This window comes from Balaenoptera physalus, assembly GCF_965194825.1.
Source record: "Balaenoptera physalus genome assembly, chromosome: 18".
NCBI classification, from domain to species: Eukaryota; Metazoa; Chordata; class Mammalia; order Artiodactyla; family Balaenopteridae; genus Balaenoptera; species Balaenoptera physalus.
The window spans coordinates 50103594-50125677 of record NC_138899.1 but is presented as its reverse complement, the minus strand read 5'-3'; positions in this window follow the sequence as shown (position 1 = coordinate 50125677).

Sequence of the window (22084 nt, the reverse complement as noted above, 5' to 3'; positions counted from 1 at the left end):
TGTTATATATTTTTCCTGGGAATGCCTTGCAAAACTCAACTGCCTTAAAACTTCACCATTTTAGTGCATTTTCTCTGGCCTTGTCCTGTCAAATATTCTGTGTTGGCTGTACTCTCCTTTTCACAACTTCCCGACAGAGCCTTTTACCATTTAATAATTTTTAATTGTGAATTCTGGTACTTGATGTTCACAAGCATAGAAAATTTTATGTCCTGAAGATGAATTGTGAATAGGGAGTTATATTTGGAGAGAATTGTCTGAGTAGCTCAGAGTAGCACTGACCCCTCAAAGGCTCAGATTTTTGTAAGGAGTGGAGGAGACTTGAAGAAATAGGAGGGATAATGGGGGTTAAGGGAAAATAGAACAGAACTTTAAGGAAGATAGGGGTTACATGAGTCTGGTATAAAGGAGTAATAACATGGACATTTTAAAAAAGTTATAAGATATAAATATGTGTATGTATATACATATATAAATATATATATTTTTTTCTATTTATCTATCTAGTGAATATCTTGACCCATTAACCTTCATTAACCAAGAAGAAAAATTATCTTCCCTTTCAAACTGTCCCATTTTCCACAGTCATTTTAAAATAAAGACAGTTTTATTTTCTTGAATTACTAACTGCTATTAAGTGAAATATAGTTTTATCACTTTCTTATTACTACTAAATTGATATTTTTTATGTAAGTAAACATGGGGGTAAAACATTTTATCTTTCATGTTATTAGTTTTACATTAGATTTTCCATTGTAATGTGTTCTAAAATCATTAGAGGAGATATTTTGGTAGACACTAGAAACACTTTCATTTCATCCCATAAATACATAACTATATCAGTAAATATTTTATGCATGTTATATTTTAACTATGAATATAAATCAATGAATTATAAATAAAATATCTAAGCATATCATGAGACCATGTGCATAATTATGTTTGTATATTTTAGGTTTTCTTCTAATTTTACTATTGGTCATAACCGCTGAATACATATGAAGCTAAAGATTTATCAGTTTTTTCACAGGTTATTTGTTTGATTTGTAAAAAGAAAGTTTAATATTTAGCAATCAGTTAAAATATTGAAATTGTCTAAAATCAAACCAGGTTTTGTAAAAATTTTTTCTTGCTGAAATCAGAAATTAATATTTTCGGGCTTCCCTGGTGGCGCAGTGGTTGAGAGTCTGCCTGCTAATGCAGGGGACACGGGTTCGAGCCCTGGTCTGGGAGGATCCCACATGCCGCGGAGCGGCTGGGCCCGTGAGCCACAGCTGCTGAGCCTGCGCGTCTGGAGCCTGTGCTCCGCAACGGGAGAGGCCGTGATAGTGAGAGGCCCGCGCACAGCGATGAAGAGTGGCCCTCACTTGCCACAACTGGAGAAAGCCCTCGCACAGGAACGAAGACCCAACACAGCCATAAATTAAAAAATAAATAAATAAATAAATAAATAAAAATTAAAAAAAAGAAAAAAAATAAAGTTAACTTAAAAAAAAAAAAAAGAAATTAATATTTTCGTGAATTCTTAAAATTTTGTAATCCAAGTTTTTGCTTAGAGTTTTATAATCACTTAAGCATGATTAATATAAGCATTGTGTTGACATGGCTATTGGTTTCTGTCACAAGGAAGAACTCTGTTTCCTTTGCCTGGGGTGCATATTTGTACACTGGCTTTCTTCCCATTAAATTATAGTTCAGAGCTAAATCTAAAGTAATGCCTGATTTTGTAATACTGAAACTGCAGTTTTGGATCATTTTAATGATTAAAATATTAGAAATCCACCACTCCTGAAATCAAAGTGACTTGGGAAGTAAATTTAACAGGAGACTAAAACTCTAAGCTCCTTTATCAATCATAACTCTCAGGTGGAAATTTGGTCCCTAGAGGTATTGTGCTCTGTTTTTGTTTGTTTTTAAAACAATTTTTAGGAAATTAGATTTTCTTTCCTGTCTTAGAGATATATCCTAGGTACAAGTATAAAACCACGGCAACATGTTATTTCTGAGGGCATGCAGGAAAAGGAAGAAATTTGATTGGCCATCATCCTATCTGAATAGCCTTCCATTGCAGGAATATTATAGATATAATTCTCACTTGGGGTGAGAAGTTGAATTATAGGAGCTCCAAAATCTGAGTCCATATAACTGTAATATTCTTTAATATATGTGAAGAAAAAGTGGAGGTCAGCATATGTGGGGAAGGTAGAAAAAATATAAGAATTTAGAGGCAGGGGTTATACAATTTAATAATTATGATCATTGTACATCCCATGCCAGTTTACTCACTTCTTCAGGAGCCCAATTCTCATCTCCATCAGATTCCAGCAGGGGGCATAGAGAAAGTACCATTTCCCATGTCCCTATGTACCCAGGAAGCCATCCTGCCTCTGTTTCTTGATACGAAGTCAAGAAACAGACTAAACTGGTTTTTGTTTTAACCCCAAATTCTTTCACTAGACTCCAAACTTTGGGGAAATATAGTTAAATAAGGTGATCATGAAGATATCTAACCTATTATGATTCTAAAAATTTGTCTCCCCAAGTTTAAGTCCATGCACCCTGGGGTGGAGAAAATCAAGCTCATTATGTTGTTTATTCCAGGTAACTATAAAAAGTGGGAACTTCTAAGTTTCACACCCAACAATTAGCTTCTTTTCTCTTTACTACTGTGTGTATAATTGGATTTGAATGAACTGGATAAATATAAGAGCAGTCTCTATATGGGGTGGCTGAAAAATTCAATAACCTGAATCCAGTGTAAGCATATATACTTTGTTAAAATAATATCAATGTTAAGGAAAATATAATAATCAAAGTCACATTAATGTCAACATTCTTATAGCAATCTCTACATTGCTGTTTAATATATACCACTCTAACTGTAACTCTATATAATGTTAATTGAAATATTTCCTGTGGTTTTTATTTCTTTTGATCCTTTAAGAAAACTTAGCTAATTATTAACATGTAAGTTTTCAGTACCTGACTACTGTCAGAGGTTATTGACAAAAATAATGAATGAAATGGATAACTGGTAAAACTATAAAATCTAATTCTAACTAATTTTTAGGTATATTTCAAACTATTTTAAGTCAATCCAAGTTTAAAAACCAAACAAATTATATCTCAGGGTACAACAGATGGTGATTTCCATCTTTCTGACTATTTAAAGGAAGAGAGGTCCATTTTCTTACACAAGAATAATCTTTCTACTCATACTTGAGATTCCATACCCTGGGACCTGTATCTAAATTATTTACCCCTAATAATTTTTTTTCAATGTGTAAAATTGCTTAAGATGCTTTATTTTTAACTACAACATCAAAAGTGTTTCCCCCTCCCTCTTCCTTCTGGCTACAATCTATCTCCTTTGTCAGATAATTAAGCATTTAATCTGAATTTTCCTTTGTAACACCATTGAAACAGATTTGTTAAAGTGCATTAATGTCTCATTATTGACAAAAGCAAGTAATATACTTTCATCCCAATCTGATCTAATCTCTCTATGGTACTTGAAATTGAAGCCCACTCTCATTTTTAGCACTATTATCTATCATCTGTGTCTCTTAACTGCCATGATAATTTTTTTTTCTAGATTTTTCTTCCCTTTTTAGAGTTCTTCTCTGACTGAACAGATTTAGTTTTTCACTCTAAATTTTAACCATTGGCTTTTTCTTCTTTCCTGTTTTTCTCTTTTCATCTAGTACAATTTCAGTTTACACTCTTATTGAAAGAGCTCCTTTAATTCCTGACTTCAGTCACCTATAAAACAGTGATTTCTAAATCTGCAACTCAAAACAAACCTCCCACTTGAACTCAGTCATTGTATTTCTGTGTCCTTAATGGATCTCTCTATATACAGATATTTAAATGGTATCTCAAGTTTATGCTCCACAATTAACTAATAGCCTCATAACAACTTCTTTGGTGAATCCTCCTTCCATTCTTATGGTCATGTTAATGAAAGGCACTCACCTAAATTCATAGTCCTCTCTTAATTATTGCAACACAGTGCAAATATATGTTTCAACCTTCCTTGCTCTTAGGCGTGGCCAGAGGACTGAGTTCCAGTAGATGTAATGGGAGAGGAAGTAATATATTATGTTTATACACATGGTCAGTGACACCTTCCATATATACTCCTTTATTCTAATTTATTCTAATTTTCTTTAAGTTGGAAGGAAACCTGAGACAAACTTAATTGTTAGAAATTCAAAATTAGGAAAATCTCTGTCAGTTTAAGGACCTGAATGACTGTGCTGAAGAGAGCTGCCCCACACAATTCCATTTTATGAGCAAGGAATAACCTCCTATTATATTATACCATTAGTCATTTGGGGGACTTTATTGTTTTGAATACCATAAAAATAAAGATAGCTAAGCCCAAAACTTGGATGTCATTGTAGACCTATGTATTTCTCTGATCTGATCAGTCATGTAGATGTTTGTGTACACTCACACATCTATCTATCTAGCTAGCTAGCTAGCTAGCTAGCTAGCTATCATCTGTTCATCCTATCTATCCCTTTAGACTTCCACCATCATTTAATTCAGGTATTCATCTTTTCTTAGATAAAATATTTCAGTGGACCGTTAATAGGTCTCCCTGAACATAGCCTCAACCCTGCTTATCTCCATCTCCCCTCAGTCCTGTATTCAAAATAATTCTTCATAAATAAATGCTTAATTATTTAACTCACCTATTCAAAATATTCAATTATTGTCATTATTTTCTATTAATCTAATATTTATTGAATATGATGATTCAGGCATTCCTAGTTAGATTGAGGTATAAATAAGCATAATCCCCAATTTTAAGAAACTATTTTAATGTGAATTAGACATAAAAATAACTATAAAAACACAGACTTTCTCCCCTTGTACATAGGATAAAAGCCAAATCCCTTGGCATGACATGAGAGAACTTAGTGAATTTCTAATAGTTATTAAGCAGATGTTTTGAGAGCATTTGGGAGAAAAAGCAACGATCATTAGGAGCCAGCATGGGCTCACAAAGAATAACTTTTTTTTTGATAGAGCTACTAGACTAGCAAATTAGGTAAATTTTATAGACAAACTTTGTTAATTTCAGTAAAGTTATGTTTGTCCTCAGGGAAGTTCTTTCACTGATGTCCTTGGAAGAAGATGGGACAATATTAGTTGGAAGGCAAAATATTAGACTATTGATGGATACATGATAATTAAATGTCTTCATATATTTGTCACTGTTATTCCCAAAGAGATTGGGCATGGGAATAATTTAATCAAAAGTATACATTATTAATATTAAACTGGGACTATTCTGTGGAGTGGATTTGATTGTAGAGAAACTGGAGACAATTGGACCAGTTGTCACTGTGCCATCCAAAATGGTAGACAATAGCTGCATGTGACTATTGAGTACTTGAAATGTGGTTAGCATCACTAAGGAAATACAGTTTTAATCTTATTGAATTTAATTAACTCAAAGTTGAATACCCACATGTTGTTAGTGGTCAGCATATTGAACAATAGATATCTAGAAGCTTTCCATCATCACAGAAAGTTCTACTGGATATTCCTGGTTTGATAGACATAAGATAAACATAACAGTGATGGATTTGTGGTAGAAAAGAAACTAATTCAAATACAGAAATTATTTCAAAGAACAATTTAATGGACCTTTACAACTGATTGAAAAATTGAGGTTTGAGTGAATCAAGAAGCCTCTCCAGCTAGGGGACTGGACTGATGCCTGAAAAGAAAATCTTTAGAATGCACACTTTTAAACTATTTAGAAAAAGGTAATGATAAATGAAAAAAACATTTTCATATATGCAGTAGCACAGGTAAATTTAGACCTGTGATGGTAAAATTATTTAATATTTATTCATTGCTTATTGCATTTGGGCTACTATAGAACCACTTAATATATTGTTTTATTTATTTACTCTTCACTTGCAATCCTATGATATAGTATTAATTCAGTCTGTAACATCATTATTATCACACTTTACATATGCAGAAACAAAGCCTTAGAAAAGTTAAATATCATATTTACAAGATAACACAGCTAGATAAAGACCTAGCAGAGATTTCAACCCTCATCTATCCAATACAAGTATCCAAATTTTTAATCACCAGACACCACTGCTTTGTATTCTATAGGATGCTGCTTGAAGAGTCTTTTCTAACACATTCTTCCTATAGTAAAAGCTAGTGTGAGAGGTACTTGACACCTGAGGATGTGATCAGTTAATGCAGACATTTCAAAATCTATAGTAAATCTAATATTCTTGGTTTTTCTGAACACATGGCCAAAGCGTTTACTTGCATTTTGTATAATAAACATTCAGCGTGAATTTATTTCAGCAAAACTAAGTTCTATAATTAATATAAACTACAAATTAAAATATATAGCATTAACATTATAGTAATAACTCTAAAATAAATGATTGTATTTTAAGTCCACATTGTCACAACTTTATTTTTTGTGAGTAAAATCTGAGAACAACAAAGCTTGGGCATCAATAAATATGTTATCATGGATATACTCTTTGGATTTTTATTTTTAATTTTCAATCTCTTTATGTTTTTGACCCAAATCAACAAATTATTCAAAATTATCACTATCTCTATTCCAACCCCAGAGTTTCTGCACATGTTAATACATAATTTGAATTAATAATTTATTATACTTGCCTTGTGAAAAAGAATAAAACATTTTACAGTTACAACAAAATTAAATGATTGTGGCTAAAATGCCTCTTTATTTACCCTGGCTCTCAGTAATAGGAGGAGGCAACACCTTGAAGGAAATGAACCCACTTCTTGATCTTTGCTTCTCTACTAGTAAGAAGCTTGCTTAGAACATAAGCTACAGGATTTGCACCTCTCAGAAAGTCTGTTTCATATGAATCTGATTGTTAAATAGGTATTTGGTTGGCAAAAACATACTGTTACTTGGAGATGAAACTCAGAGTATCAAGAGCAATTCACATTCGAAAGAAAGAGGTGAATTAGGTGTTTGTTGATGTTATTAGGCATGTCTACTTCTGTATGTACATTCCACAGGACTGAGATTCTCAGATAAAATACAGTATGCCCAGTGAAATTTGAATTTCTGATATATTTGTTTCACTATAATGTATGGGATAAACGTATATTAAATTTTATTTTTTTGTTTATCTGGATTTCAAGTTTAACTGGCATGCTCTGGTTCACAGATCAGAGAAGGAAGTAGCCTGAATAGAGGTTATGTAACTTGCCTAACAATCTTTCAAGGATGAAAATGACATCTTCCAAGTCATTCCTTTGGAAAAAAAGTAGGAAAATGTGTATCTAGAGCCATAAGAACAAAAAGAGAGACACTGTAAAGATAGTAAGAGAATTATAAGGGGTTATAATCAGCTACTTCCTTTTTGGGGATTTTGCTGTTACAGAAATTTGAATAGAGTACTCAGTCATGAACCCTCCTACATTGGGTCATGTTGGAACTAATGGAACAACTAATCAGAAAAAAATAACAAACAAATAATAATTCCCTTTATCCATATATATACTAACTATTGTAAATGAAGCCATTTATATAATTTTACAAGGAAATGAGTTGGAATTCAGAATGCAAGTTTTTCCTCTGATTAAGCAAAATGGACCATATTATCTAATTGTTCCAAACCACACTTTTCCCATCTTAAATCAGTAAATCAACATTGTCGATCTAAGGTCTATAAGGAGTTTTCTATAAGTAATTTGTACTCGATTCAGTGTTTGGATTACATTAAGCACTCAGTACAGTTTAACTAGTATTACTAAGAAGATATAGCTATAAAGTATAAATGAAGTATGTTAGCAATTATTTTTACATAAATAGATGTTTTTAACTAAAATAGACTTCATTTTATCACAGTATCATTTACTCTTAGGACAGTATTCTCAGGCAGAGTAAATTTAAAAAAATATTTTGCTGGAGAAATGACTATATTCAGATAATTCAATCTAATCATACAACTTAATGTCCTGTGACAACAACTCAGAAGCAGGTTTTATCATCTTGCCTGAGATTTTCAGAACTTTGTCTTTGGCTTAGAAGAGTTGTTTCTATGAGGATATATTTTAATTTGCATAACTTCATTAAAGATTTCTGCTTTCTTCAGGTCTGATTGAATTTCAAGTGGTAAATCTATGATGAAAGATGAAAAATGTATCTCTTAGTTAATTATCAATATGTTATTCTAAAAAATTGAATTTATTAATTTTTTAACTTTCCTCCTTATGGGAGTTTATAGCTACCTTGATCATAAGCTATTGTGAATATGAAATTATTACTTTTCATTTCCAGATCAGAAGAAAATCATTCTGAAAATAGAAAACATTATTACTATGATTACATAGTAAATCAAAACTAAATTATTGTTAAAACTATTGTTTTAATAGGATAATTTTAGTTTTTATTATTCATAATTAAAAGAGGAAAGTGTTAGTGAAATAAAATAATTTCTTGCCTCCAAATTTTCACATTTAATATTGTTCTTGCTAGCATTTGTGTATATATCCATCATAACTCAGTAGCTAAAAAAGATACTTTCCCTTTTATACCAACAGAAACCAACTTCTGAATTAAAGCTACTTCATATATCTAGTCTCTTCGCAATAGGAATTGATGATCTATTATTTCATAGGGTTTGAGAATTTTGACAAGAAGATCTGGTAATTCAGAGATTTAAACTGTATGTGGATGAACAATATTAAGTTCTGTACAAAAACAAAAAGAAGAGAGAGAAACTGATATCGGACAAATGTTTTGATGAAGTTTTAGAAAAAAAAAAGGATAGACACTAACCAAACAGTTTCATTCAAGCACTATATACAATGCAACCAAGAACAGATATGAAGGACTGATATTAGAGTAACAATGAATAATAAAATTCTTCAATGTCAACTCCCATTTTATCTGATTCTCACTAGTTCTTTGATTGAATTATATATGAGAAAAGTACATTGATAAAGCACTAAATATACTTCAATTATTGAATTTGCCATCAATCTATCATCAAAAATGATACACTGCCAATATTTTGAGTTACCTACAAAGGGGCTGAATCAGAGTGACACATTCTAGAGAAATAAATCTAGTTAACCAAAGCTGCATTATTGAAAAATAATCATAGTCACAGTAGCTGAACACTTTTTATGGGACTTGTCATGTGTCAAATGCTTTATTTTCTTGTTTACCTTCCCAGAAACCCTGAGGTAGGTATTACTGTCATTTCCATTTTATAGGTAAGACAACTAACTTTAAAAAGTTAACTAAATTACTAAATCTCACATTACCAATAAGTGGAAGAGCCAGGATTGACCTTTCCATAGCCATCTGTCTATCTGTTTATCATGTATCTATCTATCCATCTATCTACCTATCTATCTAGGTCCTCTGAATTAAAACTCCTATGTTGTAAGCTCTACCTGCTCAATATGTAACCATAACCTGATTTAACTTTTCTTCATTAGAATAGAGTAAATAGAGAAGCTTAGCCCTGGGGTTTGTTATGGTACCAAATGAGAAAACATTTGAAATCTGTAAAAACTGTAAAGTCTAGTACTATTACAGATATTTTTATTATTAATAAATAGAAAGATCAGGCACTGGGTTTATTAAAAAATAAAATATGGTTCAAATTTCATGATGCTTACAGTATAGTTTGACTATTTCATATAAAGTTAAAAATAGAGGATGTATCAGCATTTCATAAAGAGTTCAGAGGACAGAGACATTTCATAGGAAGGAGAATGGGCAGGAAGGATAAAAGAAGGCTCAGATAGGTAAGAAAACTAATATAGAATATTTTAGGACGGTGGGCCAGGAGTAAACAGAAGTATTCAGGAGAATTATGTAACTCAATTTAGCTAAATTTTGTGCAGTATGTAACAGTTTCTAATCTTCTGTATCCTGATCAATATGTTTTCATTTTACCAATAAAAATAGGTGAAAAGTAATAGTAGTTTTAATGTACATGGCTTTTTTAAGTGATTTTTCACATGCTTTATAGGATTAAACATTTGTAATTAATTTTCTGTGAAGACATTTGCCCACATTAGCTAATTATTAGTTTCCCTACTATTTCTTCTTCATTAGTTAGAGAAGCATTTCATGTGTTAGGATATTAGTCCTATGTGATATGAGTTGCAGTTTTTTTCAGATTAATATTTGTCTTTTGATTCTGCTAGGGTTGATTTTGTTGTGGAATTTTAAAATACATATTGGTTTTAATTTTATTCTTTTATGGATTCTGAGTTTTGTGCCATGGTGAGAAAAGTCCTTCTCCATCTGATATATTTTAAAAAAATTATTCTTCCATGGTATCTTCTAGGATTTTTGTGGGTTTTATTTTTATAGTTAAATATTTCATGTGGAATTCTCCCTAGAGTAATAGTGTGAGATAGGATTCTAAGTTTTGTGTTTTCCATGGGTCTACAAAATTGTTGAAATAGCATTTATTACAAAATTGAAACTCCAACTTTATCTTTCATTAAATTTCTATATGTATTTGGATGTATTTATACATCTCTTCTTTTGCAATAACCTATTAATTTATGCATCAACATTACATTTAAACAGCATTATAATTTTATGATATGTGTTCTAATGTAGTAGAGCTAGAATTTCAACATTATTCTTCATTTTCAGAAAAAAGTATTTTATTCATTTATTATTTATTTATTTATTTATTTATTTGGCTGTACCAGGTCTTAGTTGCGTCATGCTGGATCTTCGTTGCTGTGTGTGGGATCTTCATTGCATCATACGGGATCTTTAGTTGTGACATGCGGGCTCTTAGTTGCAGCATGCGGGATCTAATTCCCTGGCCGGAGATTGAACCTGGGCCTCCTGCATTGGGAGCATGGAGTCTTTTTTTTTTTTTTTTTTTTTTAAACATCTTTATTGGAGTATAATTGCTTTACAATGGTGTGTTAGTTTCTGCTTTATAACAAAGTGAATCAGTTATACATATACATATGTTCCCATATCTCTTCCCTCTTGCATCTCCCTCCCTCCCACCCTCCCTGTCCCACCCCTCTAGGTGGTCACAAAGCACCGAGCTGATCTCCCTGTGCTAGGGAGCATGGAGTCTTAACCACTGAACCATCAGGGAAGTCCCTTCAGAAATTTTATGAATAGTCTTGCTTACTTATTTCTCCACCTGAACTTTAGATTCAGGTTTTGAAGTTCAAAATCTCTTATTTTTATTTGTGATTCCCTTAAATTTATTGATTAACTTAGGGAAAAATGTCAGCTTTACTATATTGAGCCTCTTGCTTTTCAAGTAGCAAATAACATAACTAAGGTCCCCTGACATTTTCTCCCACAACAGTCCCATCCAAGCCAGGATATAGCAAAGTAAACTTGACAGTCTAGCCTGATCAGGGAGGCCCTGAAGTTTAGCCTGATTGTGCCACTCTCAGCACCTGTATGGAAAAGTCACCTAATTGAGACCAGTGGTCTGCTGGTGGCTCAGCATTGAAGGAGAGCGACCTACAGAGGAGGCTGGGGTCGACCCCCAGGTCCATGAGCAGAATGGAAGAGAGAGATGGAGGCTTGGAGTCCACAACCAGTGAGGACTGAGGGGAGACTAAGGCTGCTGAGAGAAAATGACATGATTATCCAGAAACCTTACTAAAGTCAAAGGGAAAAACCAAATCGAACACCTGGAATCTTCATTGAGTCCAGCAGGGAAAGCGTTATGAGGTAAACCTGCAGTGGTAACAATGCTTTTTCCTAAAACATTTTTCTCCCAATGTGAGTTAAATGTGCAGCCCATCATCACAACCCAATTGTGCTATTAAATGTCTATCTATCTCCTCTCTTTTAGAATAACAGTTTTAGGAGTGTGGAAACTTTTCTACCTTAATTACCTATTATATCTCCAGCGTTTAGAACACCTCCTAACAGTTAGGAGACACTCCAAAATTTTTTTAAAAAGAAAACTTCATAAATATGTATTCAATAAATAAGCAAATAATAAAGTCATGAATAAATGGAGTGATATTCTGCTAAAGATATTACCTTTGATCATTGCATTCCATTGGTGTATTAGTGAGATGGGCCATGAGAAAATAGGAAAGTCCAAAAGGCCAGAAGTGTGAGAAGAGAGGTTGTATGAAAGTTAAAGACAAATATGCAATTATTCTTTTGCTTGAATTGCATTATGTTTAGTGTTCTAGGTGAAGCCAAAATTATTACTTAAGTAATTTTTAAAATCTCAATTTGTCTATATGGCCTTGACCATGTTATTTGCCTAACAGAAAATTTTATTTGGAGTTTTATGGTCACTTGAGACCTGGATCTTTCACTTTTCCTACAAAAAGCAAATGGGAATAAGCATTGACTTTGCTTGTTATCACTGAAAAAAATGTGGCCCAGATGAAACTTTGCTATCAGTGGCTAATGCAGTTTCTTATTCATGTTTTCATTATGAGTGAGCTTGACCATTGCAATAGTTTCCATAATCACTTCCCTACCGTTAGAACAATTTTTGATGATATCACCCTCATGCTTCACTTGCTTAGTTAGACCCCAGTGCATCAATGAGTCATTTTAACTTTCTGCTGTGAAGGCTTTTCATGCCCAGGCCTAACCACTGTCTCTAAGTTTTATGCTGTTCTTCTTAGCCAGGGCTGTGACATGTTTGACTACAGTTGCTTTCTAGACAATTCAAATAAGTTTTTATAAACAACAAAATAAATCTGCACCTGCTTCTTTGATGCTATTTGAGTACAAAAGGAATTTGATATTTTTTGGATACCTACTATGTGTGAGATTGTGTGCTACAGCTGTCACATTCACGGTTTCATTTAAAATTAAGATACTATTTTCCTTATAGTAAATTAGTAATTGTACACTGTAAAAATTTTGGAAATGTAAAAGTTTACAAAATAGAAAACAAAATTAACCAATCTTTCCTCCCAGCCTAGAAGTAACCATTATTAATATTGTATGTATGATATTATGGGGTTTTTCTGTAGATATGTTTAATATATGTATCTGATTGTGCTGGTCATATAGTTGCCTACTTATTCAGTTATGAACATTTTCTCATTTTATTAAAATATTTTTAATTTTTAAGACACTGTATAATTACTTTAAGTTCTTTTTGCAAAAATTTTTATTTTATATTGGAATATAGTTGAGTAACAATGTTGTGTTAGTTTCAGGTGTACAGCAAAGTGACTGTTATACATCTACTTATTCTTTTTCAAATTCTATTGTAAAGTTTTATGCCATTTCCCATGGGCAATTGGAATCACAATTGATGGAATTAAAAGCATGAGTTGAAACAAAGGACAAATAACTTTGGGGATACAAACTAACATGGGTAATCTCATGATTTGGTACCCCTATTGTTATGTTAGGTTTAATTTAAAAACTGATTTTAAAAAGTATGATTTCTTGGGGGCCTCGGGAAGATGGTGGAAGAGTAAGACGCGGAGATCACCTTCCTTCCCACAGATACAGTAGAAATACATCTACACGTGGAACTGCTCCTACAGAACACCCACTGAACGCTGGCAGAAAACGTCCGACCTCCAAAAAGGCAAGAAACTCCCCCCGTACTTGGGTAGGGCAAAAGAAAAAAGAAATAACAGAGACAAAAGAATAGGGACGGCACCTGCACCAGTGGGAGGGAGCCGTGAAGGAGGAAAGGTTTCCACGCACTAGGAAGCCCCTTCGCGGGCAGAGACTGCGGGTGGCAGAGGGGGGGAGCTTCGGAGCCACGGAGGAGAGCGCAGCCACAGGGGTGCGGAGGGCAAAGCGAGAGGTTCCCGCACGGAGGAGCGGTGCCGACCAGCACTCACCAGCCCGAGAGGCTTGTCTGCTCACCCGCCGGGGCGGGCGGGGCTGGGAGCTGAGGCTCGGGCTTCGGTCGGATCGCAGGGAGAGGACTGAGGCTGGCGGCGTGAACACAGCCTGAAGGGATTAGCGCACCGCAGCTGGCTGGGAGGGAGACCTGGAAAAGGTCTGCAGCTGCCGAAGAGGCAAGAGACTTTTTCTTGCCTCTTTGTTTCCCGGCGCGCAAGGAGAGGGGATTCAGAGCGCCGCCTAAACGAACTCCAGAGAAGGGCGCGAGCCGCGGCGATCAGCGCAGACCCCACAGCAACAGGGGCGCAGAGGAAAAAACGGAGAGACTCCCGCACAGAGGCTCGGCGCCGAGCAGCACTCACCAACCCGAGAGGCTTGTCTGCTCACCCGCCGGGGCGGGCGGGGCTGGGAGCTGAGGCTCGGGCTTCGGTCGGATTGCAGGGAGAGGAGCGACGTGAACACAGCCACACAGCCTGAAGGGGTTAGCGCACCACAGCTGGCTGGGAGGGAGACCGGGAAAAGGTCTGCAGCTGCCGAAGAGGCAAGAGACTTTTTCTTGCCTCTTTGTTTCGCTGAGCGCAAGGAGAGGGGATTCTGAGTGCCGCCTAAACGGACTCCAGAGAAAGGCGCGAGCCGCGGCGATCAGCACGGACCCCAGAGACGGGCGTGAGACGCTGGGGCTGCTGCTGCCGCCTCCAAAAAGCCTGTGTGTGAGCACAGGTCACTCTCCACATCGCCCCTCCCGGGAGCCTGTGCAGCCCGCCACTGCCAGGGTCCCGTGATCCGGGGACAAGTTCCCCGGGAGAACGCACTGCCAGCCTCAGGCTGGTGCAACTTCACGCCGGCCTCGGCCGCCGCAGGCTCATCCCGCCTCCTCTGTACCCCTCCCTCCCCGCGGCCTGAGTGAGCCAGAGCCCCCGAAGCAGCTGCTCCTTTAACCCCGTCCTGTCTGGGCGGGGAATAGACGCCCTCAGGCGACCTACACGCAGAGGCGGGTCCAAATCCAAAGCTGAACCCCAGGAGCTGTGCGAACAGGGAAGATAAGGGGAAATCTCTCCCAGCAGCCTTAGAAGCAGCGGATTAAAACTCCACAAACAACTTGATGTGCCTGCATCTGTTGAATACCTGAATAGACAACGAATCATCCCAAATTCAGGAGGTGGACTTTGGGAGCAGGATATATTAATTTTTCCCCTTTTCCTTTTATTTGTGAGTGTATATGTATATGCTTCTGGGTGCGATTTTGTCTGTATAGCTTTGCTTTACAATAGCTTTATTTTACTTCACTATATTATAGCCTCTTTCTTTCTTTCTTTCTTTCCTTCTATTTTTTCTCCCTTTTACTCTGAGCCGTGTGGACGAAAGGCTCTTGGTGCTCCAGCCAGGCATCAGGGCCGTGCCTCTGAGGTGGGAGAGCCAACTTCAGGACACTGGTCCACAAGAGACCTCCCAGCTCCACGTAATACCAAACGGCAAAAATCTCTCAGAGATCTCCATCTCAACATCAAGACCCAGCTTCACTCAACGACCAGCAAGCTACAGTGCTGGACACCCTATGCCAAACAACTAGCAAGACAGGAACACAGCCCCATCCATTAGCAGAGAGGCTGCCTAAAATCATAATAAGGCCACAGACACCCCAAAATACACCACCAGACGTGGACGTGCCCACCAGAAAGACAAGATCCAACCTCATCCACCAGAGCTCAGGCACTAGTTCCCTCCACCAGGAAGCCTACACAACCCACTGAACCAACCTTAGCCACTGGAGACAGATACCAAAAACAACAGGAACTACGAACCTGCAGCCTGCGAAAAGGAGACCCCAAACACAGTAAGATAAGCAAAATGAGAAGACAGAAAAACACACAACAAATGAAGGAGCAGGGTCAGAACATACCAGACTTAACAAATGAAGAGGAAATAGGTAGTCTACCTGAAAAAGAATTCAGAATAATGATAGTAAGGATGATCCAAAATCTTGGAAATAGAATAGACAAATGCAAGAAACATTTAACAAGGACGTGAAGAACTAAAGAGGAACCAAGCAATGATGAAAACCACAATAAATGAAATTAAAAATACTCTAGATGGGATCAATAGCAGAATAACTGAGGCAGAAGAAAGGATAAGTGACCTGGAAGATAAAATAGTGGAAATAACTACTGCAGAGCAGGATAAAGAAAAAAGAATGAAAAGAACTGAGGACAGTCTCAGAGACCTCTGGGACAACATTAAACGCACCAACATTCAAATTATAGGGGTCCCAGAAGAAGAAGAGAAAAAGAAAGGGACTGAGAAGATATTTGAAGAGATTATAGTTGAAAACTTCCCTAATATGGGAAAGGAAATAGTTAATCAAGTCCTGGAAGCACAGAGAGTCCCATACAGGATAAACCCAAGGAGAAACACACCAAGACACATATTAATCAAACTGTCAAAAATTAAATATAAGGAAAACATATTAAAGGCAGCAAGGGAAAAAAAACAAATAACACACAAGGGAATCCCCATAAGGTTAACATCTGATCTTTCAGCAGAAACTCTGCAAGCCAGAAGGGAGTGGCAGGATATACTTAAAGTGATGAAGGAGAAAAACCTACAACCAAGATTACTCTACCCAGCAAGGATCTCATTCAGATTCGATGGAGAAATTAAAACCTTTACAGACAAGCAAAAGCTGAGAGAGTTCAGCACCACCAAACCAGCTTTACAACAAATGCTAAAGGAACTTTTGTAGGCAAGAAACACAAGAGAAGGAAAACACCTACAATAACAAACCCAAAACATTTAAGAAAATGGGAATAGGAACATACATATCGATACTTACCTTGAATGTAAATGGATTAAATGCTCCCACCAAAAGACACAGGCTGGCTGAATGGATACAAAAACAAGACCCATATATATGCTGTCTACAAGAGACCCACTTCAGACCTAGAGACACATACAGACTGAAAGTGAGGGGATGGAAAAAGATATTCCATGCAAATGGAAATCAAAAGAAAGCTGGAGTAGCAATTCTCATATCACACAAAATAGACTTTAAAATAAAGACTATTACAAGAGACAAAGAAGGACACTATATAATGATCAAGGGATCGATACAAGAGGAAGGTATAACAATTGTAAATATTTATGCACCCAACATAGGAGCACCTCAATACATAAGGCAAATACTAACAGCCATAAAAGGGGAAATCGACAGCAACACAATCATAGTAGGGGACTTTAACACCCCACTCTCACCAATGGACAGATCATCCACAATGAAAATAAATAAGGAAAGACAAGCTTTAAATGATACATTAAACAAGATGGACTTAATGGATATTTATAGGACATTCCACCCAAAAACAACAGAATACACATTTTTCTCAAGTGCACATGGAACATTCTCCAGGATAGATCATATCTTGGGTCACAAATCAAGCCTTGGTAAATTTAAGAAAATTGAAATCGTATCAAGTATCTTTTCCGACCACAACGCTATGAGACTAGATATCAATTACAGGAAAAGATCTGTAAAAAATACAAACACATGGAGGCTACACAATACACTACTTAATAACGAAGTGATCACTGAAGAAATCAAAGGGGAAATCAAAAAATACCTAGAAACAAATGACAATGGAGATACGACGACCCAAAAACTATGGGACGCAGCAAAAGCAGTGCTAAGAGGGAAGTTTATAGCAATACAAGCCTACCTCAAAAAACAGGAAACATCTCGAATAAACAACCTAACCTTGCACCTAAAGCAATTAGAGAAAGAAGAACAAAAAAACCCCAAAGCCAGCAGAAGGAAAGAAATTATAAAGATCAGGTCAGAAATAAATGAAAAAGAAATGAAGGAAACAATAGTAAAAATCAATGAAACTAAAAGCTGGTTCTTTGAGAAGATAAACAAAATTGATAAACCATTAGCCAGACTCATCAAGAGAAAAAGGGAGAAGACTCAGATCAATAGAATTAGAAATGAAAAAGGAGAAGTAACCACTGACACTGCAGAAATACAAAAGATCATGAGAGATTACTACAAGCAACTCTATGCCAATAAAATGGACAACCTGGAAGAAATGGACAGATTCTTAGAAATGCACAAACTGCCGAGACTGAACCAGGAAGAAATAGAAAATATGAACAGACCAATCACAAGCACTGAAATTGAAACTGTGATTAAAAACCTTCCAACAAACAAAAGCCCAGGACCAGATGGCTTCACAGGTGAATTCTATCAAACATTTAGAGAAGAGCTAACACCTATCCTTCTCAAACTCTTCCAAAATATTGCAGAGGGAGGAATACTCCCAAACTCATTCTACGAGGCCACCATCACCCTGATACCAAAACCAGACAAAGATGTCACAAAGAAAGAAAACTACAGGCCAATATCACTGATGAACATAGATGCAAAAATCCTCAACAAAATACTAGCAAACAGAATCCAACAGCACATTAAAAGGATCATACACCATGATCAAGTGGGGTTTATCCCAGGAATGCAAGGATTCTTCAATATACGCAAATCAGTCAATGTGATACATCATATTAACAAACTGAAGGAGAAAAACCATATGATCATCTCAATAGATGCAGAGAAAGCTTTCGACAAAATTCAACACCCATTTATGATAAAAGCCCTGCAGAAAGTAGGCATAGAGGGAACTTTCCTCAACATAATAAAGGCCATATATGACAAACCCACAGCCAACATTGTCCTCAATGGTGAAAAACTGAAACCATTTCCACTAAGATCAGGAACAAGACAAGGTTGCCCACTCTCACCACTATTATTCAACATAGTTTTGGAAGTGTTAGCCACAGCAATCAGAGAAGACAAAGAAATAAAAGGAATCCAAATCGGAAAAGAAGAAGTAAAGCTGTCACTATTTGCAGATGACATGATACTATACATAGAGAATCCTAAAGATGCTACCAGAAAACTCCTAGAACTAATCAATGAATTTGGTAAAGTAGCAGGATACAAAATTAATGCACAGAAATCTCTTGCATTTCTATACACTAATGACGAAAAATCTGAAAGTGAAATTAAGAAAACACTCCCATTTACCATTGCAACAAAAAGAATAAAATATCTAGGAATAAACCTACCTAAGGAGACAAAAGACCTGTATGCAGAAAATTATAAGACACTGATGAAAGAAATTAAAGATGATACAAATAGATGGAGAGATATACCATGTTCCTGGATTGGAAGAATCAACATTGTGAAAATGACTATACTACCCAAAGCAATCTACAGATTCAATGCAATCCCTATCAAACTACCACTGGCATTCTTCACAGAACTAGAACAAAAAATTTCACAATTTGTATGGAAACACAAAAGACCCCGAATAGCCAAAGCAATCTTGAGAACGAAAAATGGAGCTGGGGGAATCAGGCTCCCTGACTTCAGACTATATTACAAAGCTTCAGTAATCAAGACAGTTTGGTACTGGCACAAAAACAGAAATATAGATCAATGGAACAGGATAGAAAGCCCAGAGATAAACCCACACACATATGGGCACCTTATCTTTGATAAAGGAGGCAAGCATATACAGTGGAGAAAAGACAGCCTCTTCAATAAGTGGTGCTGGGAAAATTGGACAGGTACATGTAAAAGTATGAAATTAGAACACTCCCTGACACCATGCACAAAAATAAACTCAAAATGGATTAAAGACCTAAGTGTAAGGGCAGACACTATCAAACTCTTAGAGGAAAACATAGGCAGAACACTCTATGACATACATCACAGCAAGATTCTTTTTGACCCAGCTCCCAGAGAAATGGAAATAAGAACACAAATAAACAAATGGGACCTAATGAAACTTAAAAGCTTTTGCACAGCAAAGGAAACCATAAACAAGACCAAAAGACAACCATCAGAATGGGAGAAAATATTTGCAAATGAAGCAACTGACAAAGGATTAATCTCCAAAATTTACAAGCAGCTCATGCAGCTCAATAACAAAAAAACGAACAACCCAATCCAAAAATGGGCAGAAGACCTAAATAGACATTTCTCCAAAGAAGATATACAGATGGCCTACAGACACATGAAAGAATGCTCAACATCATTAATCATTAGAGAAATGCAAATCAAAACTACAATGAGATATCATCTCACACCGGTCAGAATGGCCATCATCAAAAAATCTAGAAACAATAAATGCTGGAGAGGGTGTGGAGGAAAGGGAACACTCTTGCACTGTTGGTGGGAATGTAAATGGATACAGCCACTATGGAGAACAGTATGGAGGTTCCTTAAAAAACTACAAATAGAACTACCATACGACCCAGCAATCCCACTACTGGGCATATACCCTGAGAAAACCATAGGTCAAAAAGAGTCATGTACCAAAATGTTCATTGCAGCTCTATTTACAATAGCCAGGACATGGAAGCAACCTAAATGTCCATCGACAGATGAATGGATAAAGAAGATGTGGCACATATATACAATGGAATATTACTCAGCCATAAAAAGAAATGAAATGGAGGTATTTGTAATGAGGTGGATGGAATTAGAGTCTGTCATACAGAGTGAAGTAGGTCAGAAAGAGAAAAACAAATACAGTATGCTAACACATATATACGGAATCTAAGGGAAAAAAAAAAAAAAAAAAAGGCCATGAAGAACCTAGTGGCAATACGGGAATAAAGACACAGACCTACTAGAGAATGGACTTGAGGATATGGGGAGGGGGTGGGGTGAGATGTGACAGGGTAAGAGAGTGTCATGGACGTGTATACACTACCAAATGTAAAGTGGATAACTAGTGGGAAGCAGCTGCATGGCACAGGGAGATCAGCTCGGTGCTTTGTGACCACCTAGAGGGATGGGATGGGGAGGGTGGGAGGGAGGGAGATGCAAGAGGGAAGAGAAATGGGAACATATTGTATGTGTGTAACTGATTCACTTTGTTATAAAGCAGAAGCTGACACACCATTGTAAGGCAATTATACTTCAATAAAGATGTTAAAAAAAAAAAAGTATGATTTCTCATGCTTAAGAGAATGATATAATAATTTTTATACTGAAGAGAATTGTGAACCAAATTTTATACTTTAAATAATTGATTTAGCATTAACTAGCTTATATTCCATCTCCTAACATTGTATATACTGTAACATCACATTACTATTACATATTATTAGATATGTATCACCAACTTACACACATTAGGATTAAGATGTTTACAATATAAGTATCATTTGTGTTTTCAGTCATATATAATATATGAGACCTGTTGAAGGCAATATACTTTCTCCCTTCTCCCCAAATGATATAAAGTTGCATTAAATTGAATAAACCAGTTTCATTTCAGCTTCACAGTGACTGCAAACTAGATCTACAAGTTATCAGTTAATCACTTCTGCTAGTTTAAGTGAGAGGCAATGGGATCAGAGTGGACATGGGAGGTGAGTTGGGTTGTGTGGTAGTGAAGAAAATAAATTACCAATATGTGGGTTCATGGATGGTCTTGACAAATATCAAGGCAGTTATACTCCTGAAGCTCAGTTTTGTAAGGTTATTGGAGATGGAGAAATGTGGAGCCAGAAACCTATGTTTTACATACAGGATACTTGAAATCCTGCTTAAATTCTTGCTCTGTTCGGTAAAAGTCACTCAGATACTATTGGGAAACAGCTTTAGTCAAAAGTTAATATGATAACAGTCATCAAACAGAGATCTCTTTCCTCAGCAGGGCTTGAGTCACTTGTAGCCCAGAATTAGGGAGCAGGCAAGAGGAGGTACCCACTTGTCCTGTCCACAGGGGTCCTCAATATTCTGCTCAGTCCATCCAGTGGAAGAAAAGGATTAGGAAGAAGAATTAAGAGACTGTGATAAAGACATTGCCTATCACTTCATCCCACATGAAGATTTTCATTTCAGATTAGTTTTGTTTTTTTAATTCAGAATTGAATTCCTTGAAAAATAAAGAAAAGCTTAATTTGAAATCAGTGAGAAGAGATGAAGAACTAAAGGACCATGGATGAAAATATACCCTAAATAGAAAGTTAACAAAGGTGATGTGGCAAAGCCACTCCACTGGAGAAGACCATCACAGAATTTATTGGTAAAGGCTTTGGGACCTCAAAGGAGAGGAAGCACATGGTTTATGAGTTTATTTTCTGGACACTGTTTTGATGGTGGTAGTAAAACGTTCTCTGAGATAAACTGGTACAGCAGGAGGTTAACATCACGTAGTGCTGAGTAGAACTATGTAGTCA